This window comes from Rhineura floridana, chromosome 12 (genome assembly GCF_030035675.1).
Source record: "Rhineura floridana isolate rRhiFlo1 chromosome 12, rRhiFlo1.hap2, whole genome shotgun sequence".
Classification (NCBI taxonomy): Eukaryota; Metazoa; Chordata; class Lepidosauria; order Squamata; family Rhineuridae; genus Rhineura; species Rhineura floridana.
The window spans coordinates 18,793,251-18,815,897 of NC_084491.1; the positions used below are offsets into that span (position 1 = coordinate 18,793,251).

General features: G+C 43.7%; 1 long non-coding RNA gene across 2 annotated transcripts in view; it reads right to left on the reverse strand.

Moving 5' to 3' along the window:
* The window catches only part of LOC133368461 (uncharacterized), a 48,137-nt gene extending 32,524 nt beyond the window's left edge, over positions 1-15,613 (reverse strand). For both annotated transcript variants that reach the window (XR_009758646.1, XR_009758647.1), the window contains exons 1-2: positions 15,512-15,613; positions 8,404-8,497 (exon numbers count right to left, since the gene is read on the reverse strand). This is a non-coding gene — a long non-coding RNA (uncharacterized LOC133368461). The remainder of the gene's footprint in view (positions 1-8,403; positions 8,498-15,511) is intronic.
* Positions 15,614-22,647: the final 7,034 nt, after the last annotated feature.

Genomic DNA, 22,647 nt, shown 5'->3' on the forward strand with positions numbered 1-22,647 from the left:
CTGAAATTCCTGGGGCTCTTGCATTCATCAGTAAAAGCGACTTACTTTTGGAAGAAGCTTCCAAAGATCATCTCCTTGTGTTTGCCTGCTCTGGAACTTGCCCACTAACCCATCCTCAACTACATTGCTTGCTTCTTTCCCCTAGTGGCTTTGAGACATCCCTTTCTAGTTTTATTTTTAAAATCAAATGTCCTTTTACACATTTAACTATTAGCCATAACTCAAATAAATAGCATTTATTATCACCAGCAGCGGCAGCTTTCTTCCCCCAAAGCATAGGTCTTCTTGGAAATAACTAGTAGTGGGCACAGGGCAGATAGGATGCTCCTGAACATTGACAGATATATATACACACACTCAAAAATGCAAATGTATGATTATCTAAATTCTGTAGGATTGAATGTGTGTAGTAGATTGAAAGCTTGGGTCTCTTATATATTCTGGCATATATCTAATTTGGCAAGATAATGAAATGTCACTGTTTGCATTTGGATGGCAATATAATAGTGTAATATTCACATTTTCTAAAAAGTCCCAGGGCAATTCTCCAAACTGTATTGCTGCTTCCCAATTCACATCAGCCATACAAGGAGATAAAGAAGGAAAGGATAAAGATGGTATTGAGGTCTCCCCAGCAGCGGGAAGATGCATAACTGAAGAATGCATTAGGAAGTGCTTTGCTTACTGCAGTTAATTTGCTCAGCAGCACGGTATGCTAGTCAGCATTTCTCAGCAGTTTGATTCTGGTTCCTAAGCAGTTTGCCATATGTGTCTGGGATTTTTTCCTTTTTCCTTTTGTTAATTTACAAATCTCTCAACATCTTAGGTCCAGGATACCTCAGAGACCTCCTGAACCCTTAACTTGATCACTGAGATCATCTGCAGGAGCATCAGGTGGTGAGATTCATTTGACATCGACACAAAACTGAGCCTTTGTGTCACTGGCCCAATCCTGGGGACATTGTTGCATTTTTGTTGCTATATTTGCTACCTGATTTAAACTTGCAAAATATTACAAATTGCAATTGTGTTTTCATTATTCATTTATAAAATAACCCCATAGAACCCACAAGAGAGATACAAATACATAATGTCAGACATGTGTGCTGATGAGCAAGGTGGCACAACTGGGGTGTAATTAAGTGTGTGTGTGCAGACGTGCACGCACACACACAGGGCTGCAGGGGGCTGGTGCCAGCCTTGATCATCATCATCCTGTCAGGCATTCTGTGTTTAAGCCTCTATTGTGATACTCATCTTTTAAGGGTGTTGCCATTATCTTGGCCTTACTACCTTCTTGGCCAAGCCAGCCACTGTTGTCCCACCTGCCTGAGTGTTGAATGTTTTAATGTCTGCTGCTATTGTTTTAATTGTGACTGTGTTTAGTGTGAATGCGTTTGAGTCTTTATATGAATATATTAGTCTGAATTTTTGTGTGGCTAATTTGTAGATTGTGTTTAGTGTGAATGAGATTGAGTGAGTTTATGAGTACATGAGTGCAAATTTATGTGTATTTTATCATGTGCCTGGGAGATAGGGCTTTGCTCCGACCAGGGGGACTTTCGGGGGCCCCAATCAATGTAGTGACGGGTAATGGGAGGTATGGTGTTGTGAGAAGAACATGCCAGATAAGGGGAACTCGTCCCAGACAAGTTGTGTCTGTACCTTGTTCCGGTCCTTCTCACATCCGCAGGACTGTTGGTTGACCTATCAGCCAGCTCTCGGATCTCCAAGTGCTGCTCCTAAACGCCAGGTCGGTACATAATAAGATCTCCCTCATCCACGACTTAATTGTCGATGAGAGTGCTGACCTGGCATGTATAACCGAGACCTGGGTGGGTGATCAGGGAGGAGTCACTCTTTCCCAGCTTTGCCCACCTGGGTATATGGTTCAGCACTGTGGTAGATCCGAGGGCCGGGGAGGTGGGTTGGCTGTGGCCTATAGGAGTTCTCTCTCGCTCATCAAGCACCCTGTCCAGGTGATGACTGGCTTGGAATGCCTCCACCTTGTGCTGGGTCAAGGAGATAGACTGGGAATTTTGTTGGTGTACCGTCCACCCTGCTGCCCAACAGCTTCCCTAACTGAGCTGTCAGAGGTAGTCTCGGAGGTACTGTTGAAGCCCCCCAGACTATTAGTACTGGGAGACTTCAACATCCATGCCGAGGCTGCTTTATCTGGGGCAGCTCAGGACTTCATGGCCTCCATGGCAACCATGGGGCTGTCTCAATTTGCCACTGGCCCGACGCATGTGTCGGGGCACACTCTTGATTTGATCTTTGCCACTGGACATGGAGATGGTGATCTGGAGGTGGGGAGTTTTCTATTGACCCCATTGTCATGGACAGATCACCGCTTGCTGAAGTTTAGGCTTACAGCCACCCTTTCCCTCCGCAAGGGTGGAGGACCTATTAAGCTGGTCCGACCTCGGAGTCTAATGGATCCTCTGGGTTTCCAAAGGGCTCTGGGGGATTTTCCGGCTGATAAGACTGGCGCTCCTGTTGAAGCCCTGGTTGAACTGTGGAATACGGAAATGACCCGGGCTGTGGACACGATCGCTCCTGTGCACCCTATCCCATGCAGAGCTCATGCAACCCCGTGGTATACCCCGGAGCTGAGAGCGATGAAGCAAGAGAGGAGAAGGCTTGAGTGCAGATGGAGGCGTGCTCCTGACAGATGCAATTATGCCTTGGTAAGTTTGTTTGTTTGTTTGTTTGTTTCATTTTTAAACCGCCCATAGCGAGTGGCTCTCTGGGCGGTGTACAAAAAGATTAAAATACAGAATATCACAATAAAATCAACCTACCAACAGTAAACATAAACAGCAAACAAAAAAAAGATTTAAGATATTTTTTCTTCAATTGAACTAATTCACTTAGTGCCTCCACTAAGTTGTATACAGAAGCGGTGAGGGCAGCAAAAAAGCGATATTTCGCTGCCACCATTAAATCATCTCTCAACCGCCCAGCGGAGCTCTTTAAAATTGTCCGAGGGCTTTTACATTCTAGTCCTCAGGATATTATAGAACCTTCAGAAACCCGCTGTAACTAGTTCGCTGGGCATTTCCAAGATAAAATCTCATGCATCCGTCGGGACTTAGACTCCAGTATTATGGCAGTTGAACCTAATGAGGTATCCGGAGCACGGTCTTGTCCTCATTTATTGGATGAGTTTCAGTTGGTACAGCTTGAGGACGTTGACAAGGTGCTTGGACTGGTGCGTGCAACCACCTCTGAACTGGATCCTTGCCCCTCTTGGCTAGTGAAAGCTGGCAGGGTTGGAACAGCTGGCTGGGCCAGGGAAGTGATAAATGCCTCCTTGAGAGATGGAGTGGTCCCTAGTTGCTTAAAAGAGTCAGTAGTGAGACCACTCCTGAAGAAACCTTCCCTGGACCCAGATAATTTGAACAACTATAGACTGGTAGTGAATGTTCCATTCCTGGGCAAGGTCTTAGAACGGGTGGTCGCCAGCCAGCTCCAGGTGCTCTTGGATGAAACCGATTATCTAGATCCATTTCAATCCAGTTTTAGGCCCGGTTTTGGCACTGAAACAGCCTTGGTCACCCTGTACGATGACCTATGTCGGGAGAGGGACAGAGGGAGTGTTACTCTGTTGATTCTCCTTGATCTCTCAGCTGCTTTTGATACCATCGACCATGGTATCCTTCTGGGGAGACTCACGGAGTTGGGAGTTGGAGGTACTGCTTGGCAGTGGCCCCGCTCCTACTTGGTGGACTGTCTCCAGAGGGTAGGGCTTGGGGAGCATTGTTCGATACCCTGGACTCTCCATTGTGGAATACCACAGGGATCGGTCCTGTCCCCTATGCTTTTTAACATCTACATGAAGCCGCTGGGTGCGGTCATTAGCAGCTTTGGAGTGCGTTGTCACCAATATGCTGATGACACGCAACTCTATTTCTCCTTTTCATCTTCTTCAGGTGAGGCTGTAAATGTGCTGAACCGTTGCCTGGCCGCGATAATGGACTGGATGAGAGCTAATAAACTGAGGCTCAATCCTGACAAGACTGAGACGCTGTTGGTGAGTGCCTTCTCCTCCCAGATGGTGGGTTACACTCCCCCTGAAGGAACAGGTTCGTAGCTTGGGGGTTCTCTTCGATCCATTCCTGTCTCTCGAGGTGCAGGTGGCCTCGGTGGCATGGAATGCGTTCTACCACCTTCGGTTGGTAGCCCAGCTATGTCCCTATCTGGAAAGCGATGACCTTGCTTCAGTTGTGCATGCTCTGGTAACCTCTAGATTGGATTACTGCAATGCGCTCTACGTGGGGCTGCCTTTGAAGACAGTTTGGAAACTACAGCTAGTGCAAAACGCAGCAGCTAGACTGTTGATGAGGACTAGGCGGTCCGCACACATAACACCTGTTCTGGCTCATTTGCAATGGCTACCTATCTGTTTCCGGGCCAAATTCAAAGTGCTAGTTTTGACTTATAAAGCCTTACATGGCGCGGGACCACAATACCTAGCGGAACGCCTCTCCCGATATGAACCTACCCGTTCACTACTTTCAACATCTAAGGTCCTCCTCTGAGTTCCGACTCACAGAGAGGCTTGGAGGATCGTAACAAGATCTAGGGCCTTTTCAGTGGTTGCCCCCAAATTATGGAACAGTCTCCCTGATGAGGTGCGCCTGGCACCTACACTTTTATCTTTTCTGTGCCAGGTTAAAACCTTTTTATTCTCCCAGGCATTTTAATCTATCTCTTAGCTTTTAATGTATATCAGGTCGTTTAATAGTTTAATATGTATGCTTTTACTGTTTTTGTGATTCTATTGTATTTTATCCTATGTTGTGCACCGCCTTGAGAGCCTTCGGGCTGTGGGTGGTATAGAAATCAAATCAAATAAATAAATAAAATAAATCCTGTGGAATGTTCTTCCAACAGAGTTTCAGCAGGCGCCTTCTATTTTAACTTATAAACATTTGCTAAAAACCTTTCTGTACCACCAGGCTTATGCAGACTGTTATGAAAACATTTTCTGTAAGAGTTAGTTGATGATCTGTGATTTTAATTTTTTATGTTTTTATTGCATATGTACAATTGTTATAGACCACTTTGATTTTTTTTTAAAAAAATGAAATTGCAGTACATGTTTGTTTTTATAAATAAATATATAAATAAAATAGAGCTGGGGGGGGATCAGGATTAGTTACAAAGGGACCTTTTTCTGTTGTCCTGACAAAATTTGTCCCATGAAGCTGCTATTTGCATGGGAGGGAAGCTGCCATGGGGGGGGGTCAGTGCACATGCAAACTGAAAGAGACAGGAGAGTGAAAATGGTCTCCAAAAATTATCTACCCTATTTGCAGACTACTCAATATTCTCCAGGGGTTGGAATTCTCCAACTGTTTGGTGGTGGTGGTGTGTGTGGGGGAGGTAAAAAGAAAATCCCCAAGGAAAGTCGCAGAGAATCCTCTTCTGATTTTTGCTTAGTTCAAATTGGTGGATGAAGGGAGCAATTTGTAAAACTAGAACCACAGTTCTGTCCACCATTATTAAAACTGGATGCACATTTTTGCTTGGAAGCGGTGATGGGCTGGATGTGGACTATTACACTGAAGCTGAATCCTGATAAGATTGAGGTATTATGTGTTATGAGTTCTCAGGCTTGAGAGGTGGGGGAGGATGGTCTCTACTGATCAGGGGTGCACTCCTTTGGAATGAGCAGGTCAGTGTCTTGTGGCTACTCATGGATCCGACATTGTCACTGGAGGCTCTGATGCCCTCAGTGGCTATGAGTGCCTACTTCCAGCTAATGGCTTGTCACTAGGTAGGGCTCCTTTTGGACAGATATGACTTGGCCACTGTACTCCATGCTTTGGTAATTTCCAGAATTGATTATTGAAACATACTGTATGTGGGGCTGCCCTTGAAGATGACTCTGAAACTTCAACTGGCCCCAAGTGCAGCAGCCAGATTTTTCTGGCTAGGGTTCCATTTAGAACCCTTACATAACCCTTGTCCTAAAATAGGTGTACTGGTTGCCAGCTTGTTTCTTGGACCAGTTCAAGTTGTTTAAAGCCCAAAAAGGCTTAGGCCCCCAATATGTGAAAGACTGCCTCTTTCCTGTCAGGCATTGATTGGCAAGAAGGCCTTCTTGGTAGTCCTGCCAACCTTGGAAGTTCAGGCATGGTGGTCTGAGAGATGGCATTCTTTGTGGCAGTCCTTAAACTGCAGAATTCCCTCCCCACAGAGGTGTGAGATGCACTTTCATTGTACAGCTTTCACCATATGCTGAAGATACACCTCTCCTGAGACACATATCATTAGGACGCACCCTATTCTTCTAATTGTAAATTGTTTCAACAGATTTTGGCCTTGTACATTTTGTTTAATTCTGTTTTAATATTGTATTTGCAGATTGATGTAACCTACCCTGGGCCCTTATGGCGAAGGGCAGGTAAGAAGTTGAAATAATACTAATACTAATACTGTTCTAACCTGCCCTGGAACATTTTAGTGAAGGGTGGGCGACAACAACAACAACATCCCAAATGGGTTCCAGTGTGCAACCAGGATTGGAGCCAAATATTGGAAGCACTCCGGCATTGGTAACCTCTAATCCAACTATCACTAGAAGTTAAAATGATGAAACTGAGGTGATCATACTTTGGACACATAGTGAGAAGACATGATTCACTAGAAAAGACAATAATGATGGGAAAAACAGAAGGGAGTAGAAAAAGAGAAAGGCCAAACAAGAGATGGATTGATTCCATAAAGGAAGCCACAGACATGACCTTACAAGATCTGAACAGGGTGGTTTATAACAGATGTTATTGGAGATCACTGATTCATAGGGTCGCCATAGGTCACAATCAACTTGAAGGCATATGACAACAACAATAAGATATTTTTGACCTCTCCTATGATTGGCTGGCACCGGGGGGGGGGAGGATTTTTCACTTACTCCATACTGCAGTGCTGCTGAGGTGCAGTTAGAGGAGGGAGTCGGATAAATAGGTTGATTGGCTTAATCTGGCCACTTGTCAGGTGTGTGTGGGAAAGGGAAGAGGGGAGTACAAACAATGAGTACCCTGAGGCACTTTGCAGGGGAACAGTGATCCAACAACATCTGGAGGCCCACAGGTTCCTCATCCTTGCTATAAACTAACCCTCATGACATCTAGTGTGCAGCCAACATTGGAGGCAAGTGTTAGAAACACTCTAGTGTTGGCCATCTCTCAACTAGGTGCCTACTGTGCAAACAGGAATAAAGACAAGTGTTGAAGATACTCCAGTATTGGCAACCTCTGATCCAGGGATAAGGACCTTCCAGATGATGCTGAACTACAACTCCTATCAACTGTGCTAGCTCTCCAGCAACATCTGGAGAGCTCAGGTTCTCTGCCCCTGATTTAACAGATCCATTGTGAAGCTGCAAATTCAAGAACAAACACCACCCCCACTTTTTGAATTTTCCATGCCTTCCTGAAGTTAATGTCATAGCAAACTTTGACAGGAAAAAAAAGGGGGGGACCATATTGGCAATACTACCTTGGCCTCACAATAAAGAACAATTCCTTAATTCCTTGTTTTGAGAGCCTGTTCATGAACAGCCATTTTATTACATTATTAAATATGACACAAAAAGAATGTATAATGACAGGCAAGTTTCATTGAAGCCAGTAGCTAATTTAACCTCAGCTTTCCTTAATAAATGAAGGATCTTTACCTGTCCTTTGAAGTTATTCTCTAGAGGTTTTATTTCAATTCTAGAGATGACGCAACAGTCTTCTAAGGTAACTGCTTTATCCTCTTTGGGAGGCAATTAACGAGTGTGAAAAATTACCTCCTTGTGCTTCTATTCTTGTCATAGATGGATTTCCCCCCCACCATCACCAGATATAAGATTTCATAATGTATATTTTTAAAAGGAACGTCTCTGTAAAAAAAAGAGGGGGATTGAAAAAAAATTCCCCTTTGAATCAGGAGTGGGGAACCTCAGGACTGTCGGTCAAATGTGTCCCTGCAGACTTCTCTATCTGGCCCTCAGAACTCCCCCCAGCGCTGTCTACACACTGTCTTCCCTGGCCCCAACCCTCACTGGCCATGCTTCACATCTCAAGTGTTTAGCCAAGCTGGAATATGTCCAGGAACAATGAGAATGGTTTTTGCTTGTGTGGATGGAGGACAGACAGGGATATAGGTATAGCAACTAGCCTACTGTGGAGAGGTAACATTTACATTTCATTTTCTGTCCGCATTTGCCTTTGGCCCCATCCACCACTAGCACGTACCCCTTGGAAGGTTGCCCAGAATGGAATATGGACCTTGGGCTGGAAGAAGGTTTCCCATCCCTGCTTGAAATGATCCTTGTGAGCATCCTGGCTCCTGAAACACTCATCCATGCACATTATTTCTTTAATCAAAATATGTGCACCTTACCTCTACACCATTCAAAAAGGTTAACAGCAGCAAAAGCATCCAGAAATCTGTTGGAAATAATTATTTTTTGCAAGCTTTCATATTTCATCTGCACCTGGAACAAAGAAACAAGGGCAGGTTATGGAGTCAATAAAGAGCAACACTTTATTAAGCATAATTCTTTGAGGATCTGCAGCAATAAGATCATCTCCATCTGTAACTGTGGACATAAGCCTAATGGGGAGGCAAAATGAAGATTCCCTCCTACTCCTCAACTGGGTGACACTATCCTGGCTCAAAGACCAGCATCTATAAAAGATAGATGGGAAATTTTCATTGCCAACCCACTGTGAAGGTCAGTCAAGGGATGATACCTACAGGGCCACCCATCCACACAGTGGATGGTGATAGCCAGGATGAAGCCTACAGAGCCCCACAAGCACTCCACCAATGCCTATGACCCCCCCTGGCTGGATGACAATGCAAGGCAGGCTGGCATCATGTCCCTCACCTGAAGGGTACCTCTGGGTGCTCTCACCAAAGCTCTATGCTATTGCCTCCCAACCCACACTACATGCCAAATAGCCATGATAATCAAAAGCCAATTAGCCAAATTAAACATTTCACTTCCAGGGATTGAACACATTATGGAGTGAGCAGTGGTGGCTAATGCCCATTGGGACTTGTGGAGTAGGCGGCAGTGAGCCCAACAGTATGTGGAACCACAGTCAATGACAGGCACAGCCAACTAATTCTAGCAATGGAGGATGGTTCATTAGGGCAAGGGGGAACTGCCCCATCAATCTTCGTGTGCCCTCAGCCAGCCCCCACATGACCGCCTTCTTACTTTCAACCAGTCCAGGGGGTGGCAGTGCCTGTCCAGGGGGTGGCACTTCCACTCCCTCCCCAGTCTCACTGTTGCCCTTGTAGAACAATTAGTTGGCTCTGCCTATCATTGGCTCTGGCTCTACATACAGTTGGACTCCTGCCTTCCTCCCCTACCAATCCCAATGGACACCGGCCACCACTGGATTATAATTTTGCCCCAACCTCCTTCATACTGAGTTCTACAAGGGCAACACTGAGACTAAGGAGAAGGAAGCTGAGCGGCACAGTCATCCCCTATACCAGTTGCAAGTGAGAAAGCAGGAGGTGGAGCCTGGCTGAGGGCAGACTGAGGTTGTTGGGCAGTGTCCCATTTGCCCTAATGGGCCAGCCACCAGTGGGAGTAGATAAAAAGGTGCCTCAAATGGCCAATTAAGGGATGCCCCAAAATATTGTAATCATCCCCCATAAAGGGTGACTAGCTAATCCCATATTACTATAGGGTTTGTGGGTGACACAGCACTTCCCAGTCAAGCCTCCCTTTCTCTTTCAGGAGGAAGGGTGGGATATCAATTGAATAAAGAATAAAATAAATGCATCACCTCCTAACAAATCTTGGAAGCAAGCCTTCCTTCTAAAGATGTGGGTGGGTGGGGCAAAACCCCCACCCCCTCTTGAGTTGTGGGAGTGCTATGGATATTAAACAAGGGGTGTGTGTGTGTGTGTGTGTGTGATGAATCAGGAGCTGACTAATGCTTTAATTAATATAATTAACCTGTCAAAACATGTGTTTTTGTTTTTGCTCGTTTAAAGCTTCATGTACATAGATGGTGCCATGATACTATATGATACAATATGATATGGTATAATAAGGTTTGACATTATACAGTATAATATTATAATGTTACTGTTTCACAAACTTCAGACAATTATTATTGAAGAATTGTCTGTCAATCGTTCTATTTAACATGTTGATTAATAATGTGCATTTCTTCATTTCTACAGGGTCAATTTCCTAGTAATTCTTGCCTTGAAGATCTTAATTCCTAATTTCATTATTTATAGGAATGTGAGTGGTTATTGGGCATAATAACTAGCCACTGTGCAGATTCACCAGGCCTCATGGAGAATGTGCACATTAACCTTCAATGAAGAGGGAATTGTGCACATTCTCGGGTCATTATGTATGATCTCCAATGGGCCTTGGGAAATGTGCATATATCACCTGAATTTTGAACATTCTTTGGTCATTATGCACTATCCCCAACAGGCTTTTGGGAATATGCATATGTCAGCTGAATTTGTACATTCTCTGTCCAATATGCATAATCCCCCACAGGATTTGGGGAATGTATGTTTTCCTTTGAACTATATTCAAAGATATGCCACTGTTTAAAACAAATTATGCTTGAAAAGGTGACTGGAATAAGGTGTTATCTAGTAATTATCTAGAACAATTGATAAGGGAACACAATAAATTTCCACTGGCTGGGAGTTCCGTTGTCTTGACACCACCACTGAAAAAGCCCTGTTTGTCATTCCTATCCCACTGATCTCAGAGATGGATAGAGCAGAGACCAGGGTGGCTGATCTTAACAGTCTTGCTCAGAAGTAAACCATCCTCACTGTCTCACCCTTAAGGTTTTCTTGGGAGGAAAAAGAGGAATATATTTTCAAATTCTCTCCTCCTTCACTTGCTATTATGTTACTTAATAATTGCACTGCCTTCATTAATTCTAAAGAAGGCTGAGCCATTTGTAGAAAGTTGAAGGTGAATGCAAAATCAAGACAGAACACACATCACATTGCAATTTCCCCCAGATCTCAGTTTGACAAAAACTCTTGCATGTTTCACATTTGATCTGGCTGATTGGTTTCAATTCTCATGGGTTTCAGTACATTTTCCCAGATTAGGAAGAAGTTAAAAAGAAAACAATGCATTACTAATTCAAGAACATGGTTCTTATCCTGACCTGACCTGCTGAGGAAGAAGGAGATAATGTTATAATTGTGTGTGTGTGTGTGGGGGGGGTTAAAGCTCTCTTTAGCAGTCAGTGTCTATAGCAGATAGGGTGGACATTGTGTGCTAGCTTGTTCTTGCTGGAACCAGGGCCAGTTCTAAAGGGTGGCCAGGTTGGGCACTGACCCAAGGGCTCAAGGGCCCCAGAGCTACAGGAGCCCCTGAGGGGCCCCAGAGCTACAGGAGCCCCTGAGGGGCCCCTGAGGGGCCCTCTGCTCCCCTTCTGCAATCCGCCCCCCCACACCCCCCACTTACCTGTCAGCTGGCTTTTTAGCATTGCCCTTAATGAAGATGGCGGCCACAGCTTCCCTAAGGTATTGAAGCTGCTGCCGCCATCTTAGTTGATGGCAGAGATGTGCGCACGTAGCATGCACGTGTGCCATCAACAAAGATGGCAGTGGAGGCTTCATTCCCCTTAGGGAAACCGCGGCCGCCATCTTCATTAAGGGCAATGGTAAAGACTAGACAGGTAGGGGGCTGTGGGGGGCGTGTGGGGGGCCGTGCGCATGCACATGTATGTGTGCACACGCACACACACACACACCGACTGGGGGGCCAGGGCAAGCTGATGCCAAGGGCCCCCGCATGCCTGGAGCCAGCCCTGGCTGGAACTATAGCACTCCTAAACCACAGCATGGTATTCAGCTTTTGCATGGCTCAATGTTAGGCGATCAAAACTAGTGCTGTAATGAAAACATCTCCTGCATTTTTTCAACCATCTTTCTTCAATTGATAAGAAAAGGAAATTGCATTTAAAAAGAGGAGAGAAAACTTCAGTGAAATTCTCACGAGTGGGTTTTTATTGCATTTACTTTGCTTTGAAGTGGCCAAGGGATGTTTGTGAGTGTTTGGCAAAGGGCTAATAGAGCATCTCCCTTGCATGCAGAAGGTCCCAGGTTCAATCCCCTGAATCTCCAAGTAGGGCTGGTAGATACTCCTTGTCTGAAACCTTGGAGAGCTGCTGCCAGTCAGTGTAGACAATACTGAGCGAGACGGACCAGGGGGTCTGTCTCAGTATAAGGCAGCTTCCTGTGTTCCTTTCATTCTACTATTCATCTCCCCAGTGTCTACACTTGGCAGCCTTCCCAGATGCCTGTCTTTCAATTAAAGCCCAGGGGAAGGCATCATGATGTAACTCCTCCCCTGGGGCTTTTGTTCAGATCAGGAAGCCTGGACCACCAGAGAGGCTGAAGAGTTCTGGAGGAATATTTACTAGAAAGAAACCAATCTTTCTTTATTAGTCAATAAGCAGCACAGTAAGCATTCAAAAACAGCATAAAGCAAATTGTTCAAATGCATACAACAGGTTAAAATAGGATCAGATAGTGTATGATAGAATAAAATTAGAGGTATTTGTGGAAATATTACAGACATTTTGTTATAAATCACAGACTCCAGTATGAAAGTTATAGGGTGGCTAAAATTAATCCTCAACAGATTTTACATGCTGCAGCACAGAATTTAGGTACATTGAACAAAGTAGCTGCATTTTGATTGGAGAGAAATAGAGAGACATTAAATACATCTGATCATCCGGGCAGTTTTGGTAGGAGAGGTTCATATATATATAGTAAAGATGAAACAAAAGAACATGAGTCACCAATTTGACCTCTCTGAGTCACAGGGACACTTATGTTCACAGTAAGAGATTTTGTGGTATCTTCCCTCCAAGACTGATGAAGGGAAAACATTTAGGCACGTCAGTGGGAAGACTCTGCAATGCTTTTGGACTGAGGGTGTATAAAGATAGTTTACTGGTTTATTGAGCTGGAGTGTTCTACCAGTTATAGTTGGAAGCAGAGCCTAGATCTTGTTGGCGTTCCGCACAGAAAGAAAGAAAATCATCCCCAGCTGGTTTGCAATGATAAGGCAAGCTCAAAACCCCATTCCCACCAAAATTCTAAAGGAACTCTCAGTCGGTTTTGACACAGTACTAGTCTAAGCAGCTGTAGTTCATTTCTATCTGACTGCCCCAGAAAGAAAGGTAAATCAACAAGATCCCCTCCATCAGACTGCTAAGAACAATTGTCATTGGCTCCTTCTCTCCCAGAACTGTCCTCATCAGCAACCATTTTACCTGGCAGAGGCATAAGTTCAGAGCCAATGTCAGCTCCTGTTACCTTTGGACAGCTGCCAGAGTTCTGGAACTCTGAAAGAGCCCTCTGCAAAGGCTTGCCCTGCCCCCCCACATTTTTCAAGCTCAGCATCCTGAGAAGTGCCAGGCAACTTGATCTAGCTAGCTGTTCCATGTCCCACATTGCCCATGACCTAGCATTACTCTGGGGCAATGTGGGAAATTTGAAAGATGTCTAGACCCATCCACTCATTGCTTCTTGAAGTGCTTCCACCAAAGCCAGCTAAACCCAAAAGGGTCTATCAACAGAGGAAAGGGTCCATCAGAGGACATTTCCTCAGGGCTCTCTCAAACTTGGAGCCTACCCTGAAGAAGTTACACCCTGAAGTCCCTCTTCACTGGCCTAGCTGGGACCAATTGTAATTTGGCTCCTCCCATCCCACATGACAGAGAATGAAATGAGACAATGAGATCCCCTCCGTGAGCCTTGCTAGCACCTACTGGCATTTGCACTTTCCCTGTGGAGAGCTATATCATGCAGTGGCTTGTACCCAAACATTCTTATTTTCACCAGTAGCAAGACTCAAGACAATTTGGATGGTCCTTCACAGGCAAAATATCTATAGGACTTTAGGGGAAAGTCTATATACTACTAAGTTCAGTGAACACTTGCAGAAGAGCACGTCTTTCAGCTTCATTTTGATCTGTGAGCCTAATTTCTGTTAGATGACCATGTCACAGATAAGCCTTACTGGTCACCAATTAGCATGCAAGTCAATACATTTATAGCAATGTAGCAAGTTCCTGGAGAAGGGCAACGATAGAACATATACAAAAGGTCCCAAGGCATTTATAAACCACTAATATTTTAAAAAAATCTCTTAAGTGGTGTACAACATAAAAACAGTAACCATGTCATTATAACAAAAATGCACTACAAACAATTAAAACAATTTAATTTAATTTATTTTATTTAATTTATTTCCCTAAGCCCGAAGGGAAATCCAGACCTCTGTTGGACGTCTTTTGTCAGTGGCCTCATAATTTGTTAACATTAATTAAAACAATAGCATAAAAGCTTATAAAACAGGAATTCAAATAATACTGGGTCTGATCTTATGGGTCAGGGAAAGTCTGGGCAAAAAGATATGTCTTTACAAGATGTCCAAAGCAATGGACAGTTGTTGCTTCGCCTATGGCAGAGGGAAAGGCATTCCATAGTACAGGGGAAATAGTGGAAAACACCTATTTTGGGGTCACTGTCCTATGATATTCTGTAGGTTTCATACCACAAGTAGAATTTCCTCATAATACAGCCATAAAAGTAACTGTATACTATCCACCATGTTAAATTGAAAACCCCCATGCCATTCTGCTGCTTCCCATAAGCTAATTTCAAAACAAAATCATATAAAACTTGTAGTCCTGAACTCAGAAATGTTTGTTTAACAACCCTCTTACGTTTTCATGGCAATCCACAAAATATTCAGAGAGAATCTTGACTTTAAAGTCTGAAACACAAGTAAAAAAATCCAGACCTCTGTTGGACGTCTTTTGTCAGTGGTCTCATAATTTGTTAACATTAATTAAAAATCAGCCATGTTCACAGAGTACCTGTAATCTTATTACTGGCCTTGCCCCATACTCTGACTTTCATCTTCTGCAGTTTAAATCCCACTGAACTCAATAAGCATGCAAATGATCAAACCTGTGCTCCCACTTCTCCCTCTTATCATCTCCCTTCTTCCCCTTTCTTTCCCTTTCTTCCACCTTTCTCCCCTCCCTTCTCTCCCCCTCTCCCCTCCCCTCCCCTCCCACTCTGCCTCTTCCCCTTCTATCATCTCCCTTCTTCCCCTTTCTTTCCCTTCCTTCCATCTTTTCCCGCTTCCCCTTTCCCTGCCCTTCCCCGCTGCCCTCATCCCCTCCCCATCTCTCCCCCTCCCCCTCCTTCTCTTCCTCTTCCCCCTCCTCCTCCCACCACTCCAGCCCTCCCTTCCTCCCCTGTGGTCAGTTAAACATATCCTAAGCATGATTGCAGGGGAGTAATTCCCACTGAACTCAATAAGCATGCAAATTATCAATCCATTCTCAGCAAACTTGCACATGATCCCATTTCTTACCTCCCGAATTAAAAAGCAGAGAAACTCACTAAGGCAAACAAACAAACAAACAAACAAACAAACAAAAAACCTTGGAGTTTAAAAACATACCTATAGCCATTGCTATCAAACTTTCAAAAGCAGGGAAATTGGGCAGCTATAGTGAATGCACCAGAGGAGCAGGAGACCTAACCTCCTCTCTGAGATACTGTACTGCCCTACAAATTTGTCAAAATGCGAACGTAATTTGGGTTGGTCTTTCACAGTCCAATCCACTTCCTGCACAGCTTGGAAGAATTTGGTAACAGGTGCTTAGATTTTTTTTCTTTCTCCAAGTTGTTTACTCCCCTTTCCCCACTAGCACAGCTTCAGTTAAAGCTCCAGATGCCATTTCAGCATCTGCCATTTAGCTGTTCAGCGCTCCCTCATCTCTTCTGTGTGAGATTGGCCTTGTTGATAACTGTCCTACTACACGCTGAGCATCTGCATTCTGCTGAAGAGAGAGTGATGATCATCTCATGGAAAGTGCAGGTAAACAAATATATGCCTGGTGTTTAGGCTGTCCAGTGAGATTGGGGATGTTGCAATTGTCACAGGGATTAGCTGCTTGGCACACACTCTGTCCAATATTGCAAAACTTTGTTTTCCATAGTTCAGCTGTTATTTCCTCCAGCTAATGTAGGATGGTAAAAGCAGCACAAGATTTTTGTCTATTTTGCCTGCCATATTTTTAGTGCCTCAATTGTCACCCTTGAAGGTGGAGATAAGGAAACTTAAGCTACTTACCAAACATGCATATACGTACTGACTAGGGAACAGGATAATGAGGAGGGTAGTGGTGATGCTGATATGACAAAATAGAGAGAATAGGGTGCATGAGAGGCATGAGGCTGTGGAACCAAAAATGTTACAAGGAACATTGGAGAATCAGTGCAAGAATATGCCAAACATAGGGCTTTTCTCTTAGTGTCAGCACTGCATAGAAATATATGCAAACTGAGACCAGAAAAGCGTGAGGGTGGCCCCCCACTGCCTCAAAATAAGGTGTGTTATCTTCTTGCAAAACTGTAAATAACTCATCTCATTTTCTGAGCTAATCCAAATTATGTCTATCTTTCCCCATTAGCCGTCCCTGATCTCTGAATCACCCTCCCACCCAGGCTACCAAATGTCAAAAACACCCACCCTCTTCGCCTGACAGCCTTGCTGGACAGCAGGAAAAAATACAGCAATGATGTGTGGAGAGAGGAAAAGAAATAGGCTTGTCCTTTCTCTCTTTGGCTAAACAGCATGCCAGGGCACTAGCGAGAAAGGAAAAAAAGACCTCCCATTTTTCCTCCCCCATGCATCAGCATTGCTCCCTCTGCTACCTAGCAAATGTTAAAGGCAGGCGGGGGGAACCTCAGGTACCCAGGCTGAATGTAATCCTCCAGGCTTCTCTATTTGGCCCTAAGGACTATCTCTTGGCCATGAACATTTCTCCATGCTGCACCCCTTACTGGCCATGCTCTTTCTCCTTCTTGAGTGCTCTTGATGGCTCAAATGTGTCCTTTGATGATGGTTCTTCCTTGCCTGTATTGAAAATTGAAATGTGGGATAGGAATGTAGAAAACTCTGACTTTTACGTGGGTGGAAGCATCACATCCATTGCCCTATCCCCTTTTGCTTCTAGCTACACCCACCAATGGCATGTGGGCCCCAGAAGGTTTCCTACAAGGAAATGTGGTCCTCAGGCTGAAAAAAAAGATTATCTGCACCTGCTTTTGTGAAGGGGCTAGGTGGGCAGCTGGGAAATTCTTCCCTGGTTGGAGTAAAACCTGAGCTGGAGATCAAAACCCCAGAGGCTCATAAAGCTCATCTCTTGTGAGGTGTATTTTTATAACCTCTGAAGATCATTTTCAAAGCTCAGACAAGTTCACCAGGATCTCTAACTGAGAGCCAGTGTGGAGCAATGGCTAGATTTTTCGGACATAGGTCAGAGAAACACAAACTTAAATCCCTGCTGAGTCATGAACTTAACTGGATGACTATCTAACCTACCTTGGAAAGTTGTTATGAAAATAAAAGCAAGGGAAAGAACCGTGTATGCAACCTGGAAGGAAAAAAAAATCTTTGAGAAAGCCCTAAGCTGATTTGTGGGAGACATATGTTTTGCCTTTGCATCCCAGAATAAAAAACACACTTGGGAATGTGGGCTACAGCTTTATTTACTTACGCGTCTGTTCCACAGAGTACTTAACAATCTCCTCTCCATCTCAGTACAGGTCTGTTTTGCCACATTATGTGGGGACAACAAAATATTGCCTTTTGTTTCCAATTTTGTTCAGGTGACACCCACCTCATCTCAAAGCATCTGAGCAGTAATATAATTGATCTTCAAACGTATTAAAGGTTGAGGTCAGCAATGATGTGCCTGTGGGTACACATGCACTCACAAAGGTCATCCATGGCACCTCTTCCCTCTACTGAAATTAGGCTTTGAAGAAGTATTTCGTTGTACCCAATGGGATAAGTTGTGGTGCATGCTCATTTGTGCTGTGTGTGTCACACTTACGACCCTTTCTGGGCCCAGAAAGGCTGGTGAATCCTGACTTAAATGTGATCCTGTCACGTTCAGTCCCCAGCATCTCCAGGTAGGGCTGGGAAAGACTCCTGCCTGAAATTCTGGAGAGCCATGGCCAGTGAGTGTAGACAATACAGAGCTAGATGGTCTGACAATACAGAGTTCAACGGTCTGACTCAGTACAAGGCAACTTCCTATGTTCCTGTGTTGTCCAGTTTTAGGGAAAGGCTGTAGCTCACGGGCTGAACATCTGCTTTGCACACAGAAGATTCCAGTTTCAGTTCCTGGCATCCCCAGGCAGGGCTGGGAATATTGTTCCCGCTTCCCCATTGGAGTGTGTTTGCCTCCACCCCTCTTTTCCTAAGAAGACTTGGGAACTTGCTTCCGAAGGGAGGGGTGAGGTGGACTCACGTGGAGGCCAGTTGGCCTATTGGCAAGAGGGGGCTTACAAGCCAGCCTCAACTTTGACTTGCTGTACCCAACGTCCCTCCCTTCACAGTTTGGCCATAGCAAGTCATCATTTAGGGGCTGAGTGGGGGTGTTTTTTCTGGTTGGGATTCTGATTTCAGACTCCTTTTCATTTTGACTACTCCATATTGCTCAGGTTAATTTGATTGGCTCGTGGAGCCCTGAGGTTAGCTTGTCTTGGCTGGCATGGAATTCAGGCACATGAAGAAGGCGGGGTAAACAGCTGGATACTGAGGCATTCTTGTGTTAAGGGAACCCTGTGAGGAACTGCCGGTGCTTCATGCCTGTTGGGGATGTCCTCATGGGCCTGATTTGTGCATCAGGGTGAATGCCAGTACAGCAGTGCCAGCTTGCCCAGGTTGGACTCACACCTCTGATACTTCTAGCAAGGAGGGAAAATTTCACCCCTTTCCTTGGCTGCAGACGGTGGCTGATTGACATGCCCAGGGGACTGGAGGGAAACTTCCCTACCAGATAGATTTTATCCTCATCTGCCCAAATAATTTGAATTTGGTTGTTTTGGTTCAATTGGCCTGAAAGTTCTCCATAGTGGTTATATTTGTTAAAATGTATTATTCAAAGCCTAGTGTCACGAGTCTTCTTTACAGGTGTGGTGGCAAATACACCTGCCTGAAATTCTGGAGAGCCACTGCCAGTCATTGTAGTCAGTACTGAGCTAGATGGACCAATGGTCTGACTTGGTACAAGGCAGCTTCATATGTTCTTAGGTCAGTCTGTTGTGTATGATGGCCACCCTATCACCTTTGGAATTAGCTCTCAACCACCAATGATCACCTATGATAAAAAGTTTCTTGAGGGCAACAGCTGGTGTGTGTGTATCTTCTCTAGAATGCTGAGAAGCAGGGACAGAAAGAAAGAAAGAAATTCATGGTTGCCATAGTTACTCGCAATCTAGACCGGGTTTGGGGGGGACAGAAAATGATGGAGGAGAATGGCAAGTCTAAAAGAATCTTCAACCCTGGTTTGATTGTAATTGTCTCTTTATTTTGGAAACAATTTCCCCTCTCCCCATTAGACAAGCAGTGCCTTCATATTCTTGTTTACTTTCAAACTTCTTTAATATGACTAAGGATGAGTGGGTGGAGAGGACAATCAATCTGGTTCACATTTAAAGGTGAGTCTACCTAATACGCACTTTGAGAAACAACACATGAACTAAAACTCAGCCATCCTTCAAAACATGCACTTTTCTGAATTTTGCAGTGCAATTCTCTAGCTAAGCCCTGCGTACAAAAATGCATCGACTAGAGTAAAGTGTGCATGGAAATGCATATGTTAGTGAACACATACAAAAAGCATCAATATTAGAGGAAATTACTTGCAAGAATGTGTATTTTAGGGGAAATTCACATTAAAATGTGGATGAATTTTGACGAGCACTTCTTTTTTTAAAAAAAAATAGCGAACTGGGGTGTAAATGTGGAGAACTGAATTTAAGATTGGAAAAAATGAGGAACCAAAACATACAGATTCTTCCATACCTAAGCATGGCTTTCATAGTGTACAGGCCTGTGCTTGAGGCTCCTGGAAGAGCCATGAAATTCAGAACAAATTCCTAACATTTGTGTAGTATAATACAGCTGGAAAGATGGGAATAACTGGGGTGGTTTTGTTTGGCTGACCAAGCAAAAGACTAGAACAAGCTAGCTACAATATCTTTAACTACTTGCTTTGATCTGCAATATGGTTAACTGCTATAACACTGGCTTGTTTAAACATTAGATTCTACTACCTCATAACAAATGTTTATTTATTAAGGAGGAGAGGGTCCTTCCTTCTCAAAAGATCTGTTGCTAGGACTGAGTTGGCATTTCTTAGAAAATACTTTTCTGAAACATTCTTTTATTGTATTTTTTTAGCTCCTTCCAACCTGTTTGAAAATTTCAGTCCTTCTTTGAAGAACATTCAGCAAAATGGCCTCCCCAGTGTCAACATCCATGATATAGTTTTAACATTGTTTATATTAAATACTGTCAAAGGAAGAAGTGGCCTTGTTGCTGGTTCCTTCTTTTCCTCCTTTTTAGCCCATTGTTTTCTTTGTCCACCAATATGCATTAAGAATCAAGTTTCATTCTACATTGAGGGAGCCGACATGTCTCAAAAAAGAATCTGAGACAATATGTTGGAGAATTTCGCATCTCTCCCAAGAATATTCAGCAAAATACCCCCCCATTTTCCACCCACAAAGAGCATGGAGAATTTAGGAAAGCCATTTTTGCTCAGCCCATCTTAGTGCTAGTTTTCTTATCAGGGGTTTTCCTCCTCCAAATGTAATAAGGAATAAAATATTGGGGATTTTTAATCTTTGATTCACCTCAGTGAACCAGAGTTTGAAAAAACCTGCAACAGCAAAGATTCCTGGGAAACAGCCTCTTTGTGACCTCTGAGTAGCTACAGATATTGAAAGCCTGAGGATATAGACTTCCTGACTCCTATGAAAATTTGGGGAATGTCACCCAGTAAGAAGCAGGCACTCCTTTCAAACAAAGAAACAGTTTGCATAGTGTTTATGATAATCTTAACCTTTAGGAGGAGACGGGAGAACAATTATCTGAAGCATCAGGAATTTATAGCAGAGAGATCACAGCTATTATCTGGGAACGTATCGGGGCATAGTTTCTGGAAAGAAAACAGATTCTTGACAGGTAATCCCAAATCGTTTCATTGTTCTTACCCGTCATGTCCACATCTTCCTGGTCACGATTACATTGGGGTCAGTTCAGTTAGAAAAGGTGTACAACATGAGGGGTTTGAAGGGGTTGGCAGTTCCTCTTTCTGGAGGGCTCCAATGGCTGCACCCCAGCATAATTGGGACAAACACAGAACTTCAGAGCTGAGGATTTGGGTGAGATCGTTCAAATATAGCACTGGTTACACCAAGGTGGAGCTTTGGCTCATTGAGCTAGATATGAAAGTCTTGCTGTTAGCCTTAGACTCGCAGCAACTCTCCAGAAAAGATATACACAACTTCTGGGTTTCTTTCTTTCCTTTCCTTTCTGTGTGGGTGAACCGAACTCTGAAATGTGCATGAGGTTTAGTCTCTTTGCTTTAGCCTATCTAGCGCTGCTGAATGAATGAATAATAGTTAGAATGCTGCTCGTTATTAATTATAATTGTAAACTGCAATATTTCTCCTTGTTCCTTCTCTTAATAAAACCACTCTTTATTTTACTTTCTGTGTATGTCATTAAGCTAATGGTAGATTTATACAAGTTTTAGGGGTGATGTGTGGATTAACTCCAGCAAAAGATCTCACTACCCTTGCAATAGGGGAACTTGAATTTCTAGTGAGCTAAGCTCATGAGGAAGTCCAAGATCCATCACAATACAAGCCCCACCCTTTCAGGGATTGTACAAATTTCTCCCAGCATGTTGGAGTTCAACATTGACTTGTCTTGTTTATGAAGTGGAGCTGATGGATTTGAAATCCTCCACTGTTCCATACATGCACAATTTGCCATAGATTTTAGTACTTTCAGTTCATTTGGGTCTCTCTTCCTGCCCTCTACAAAGAGCTGTATCTCAGTGGTAGATAACATGCCTTGCAGGCAGAAGTCCCAGGTCCAATCCCTGGTATCTCTGGGTAGAACCGAGAAATCTGTCTGAAACTCTGAATACCTACTTGTAGAAACAATACTGAGTTAGATGCACCAATGGTCTAACTTGGTATAAGGCAGATTCCTATGTTTCCACATCACCAATGTGCATGTGCACACACATAAAACACTGCAAAAGAGTAAGCAATGTGTTTGATTATATATGAAAGCATAAGATTGCTTTAGGAAGTATTACACAGCAAAACAGTAATCTTGATGGAATTATATGTACAGTACCATCACTATTCCTTTAGGCAGCATTATCTCAATGCACATGTGCACTTGTGTGCATTGATCAAGCATAAAACAAACAAAAAACCCCATGAAACTCAATGTGACTGTAGGTCAGGTGGTGTCAGGATTCTTTTGTGAGGTGCATTGCCAATATATAGAGATGCATCAATGAATATTGCACAGCTATATTGATGCAACTATAATACAATCATATCGCAATTGCTTTTTTGCAGGATTTGATCAATACACACATCTACACTGGTTAAACAAAAGGAAGATACAAACAAACTGAAGGGGATTCAGTTGCGCATGTTTGAGTTCCAGAAATTTAGAGAAAATTCAAAGGAATGCAGAGAAGAGTAGAT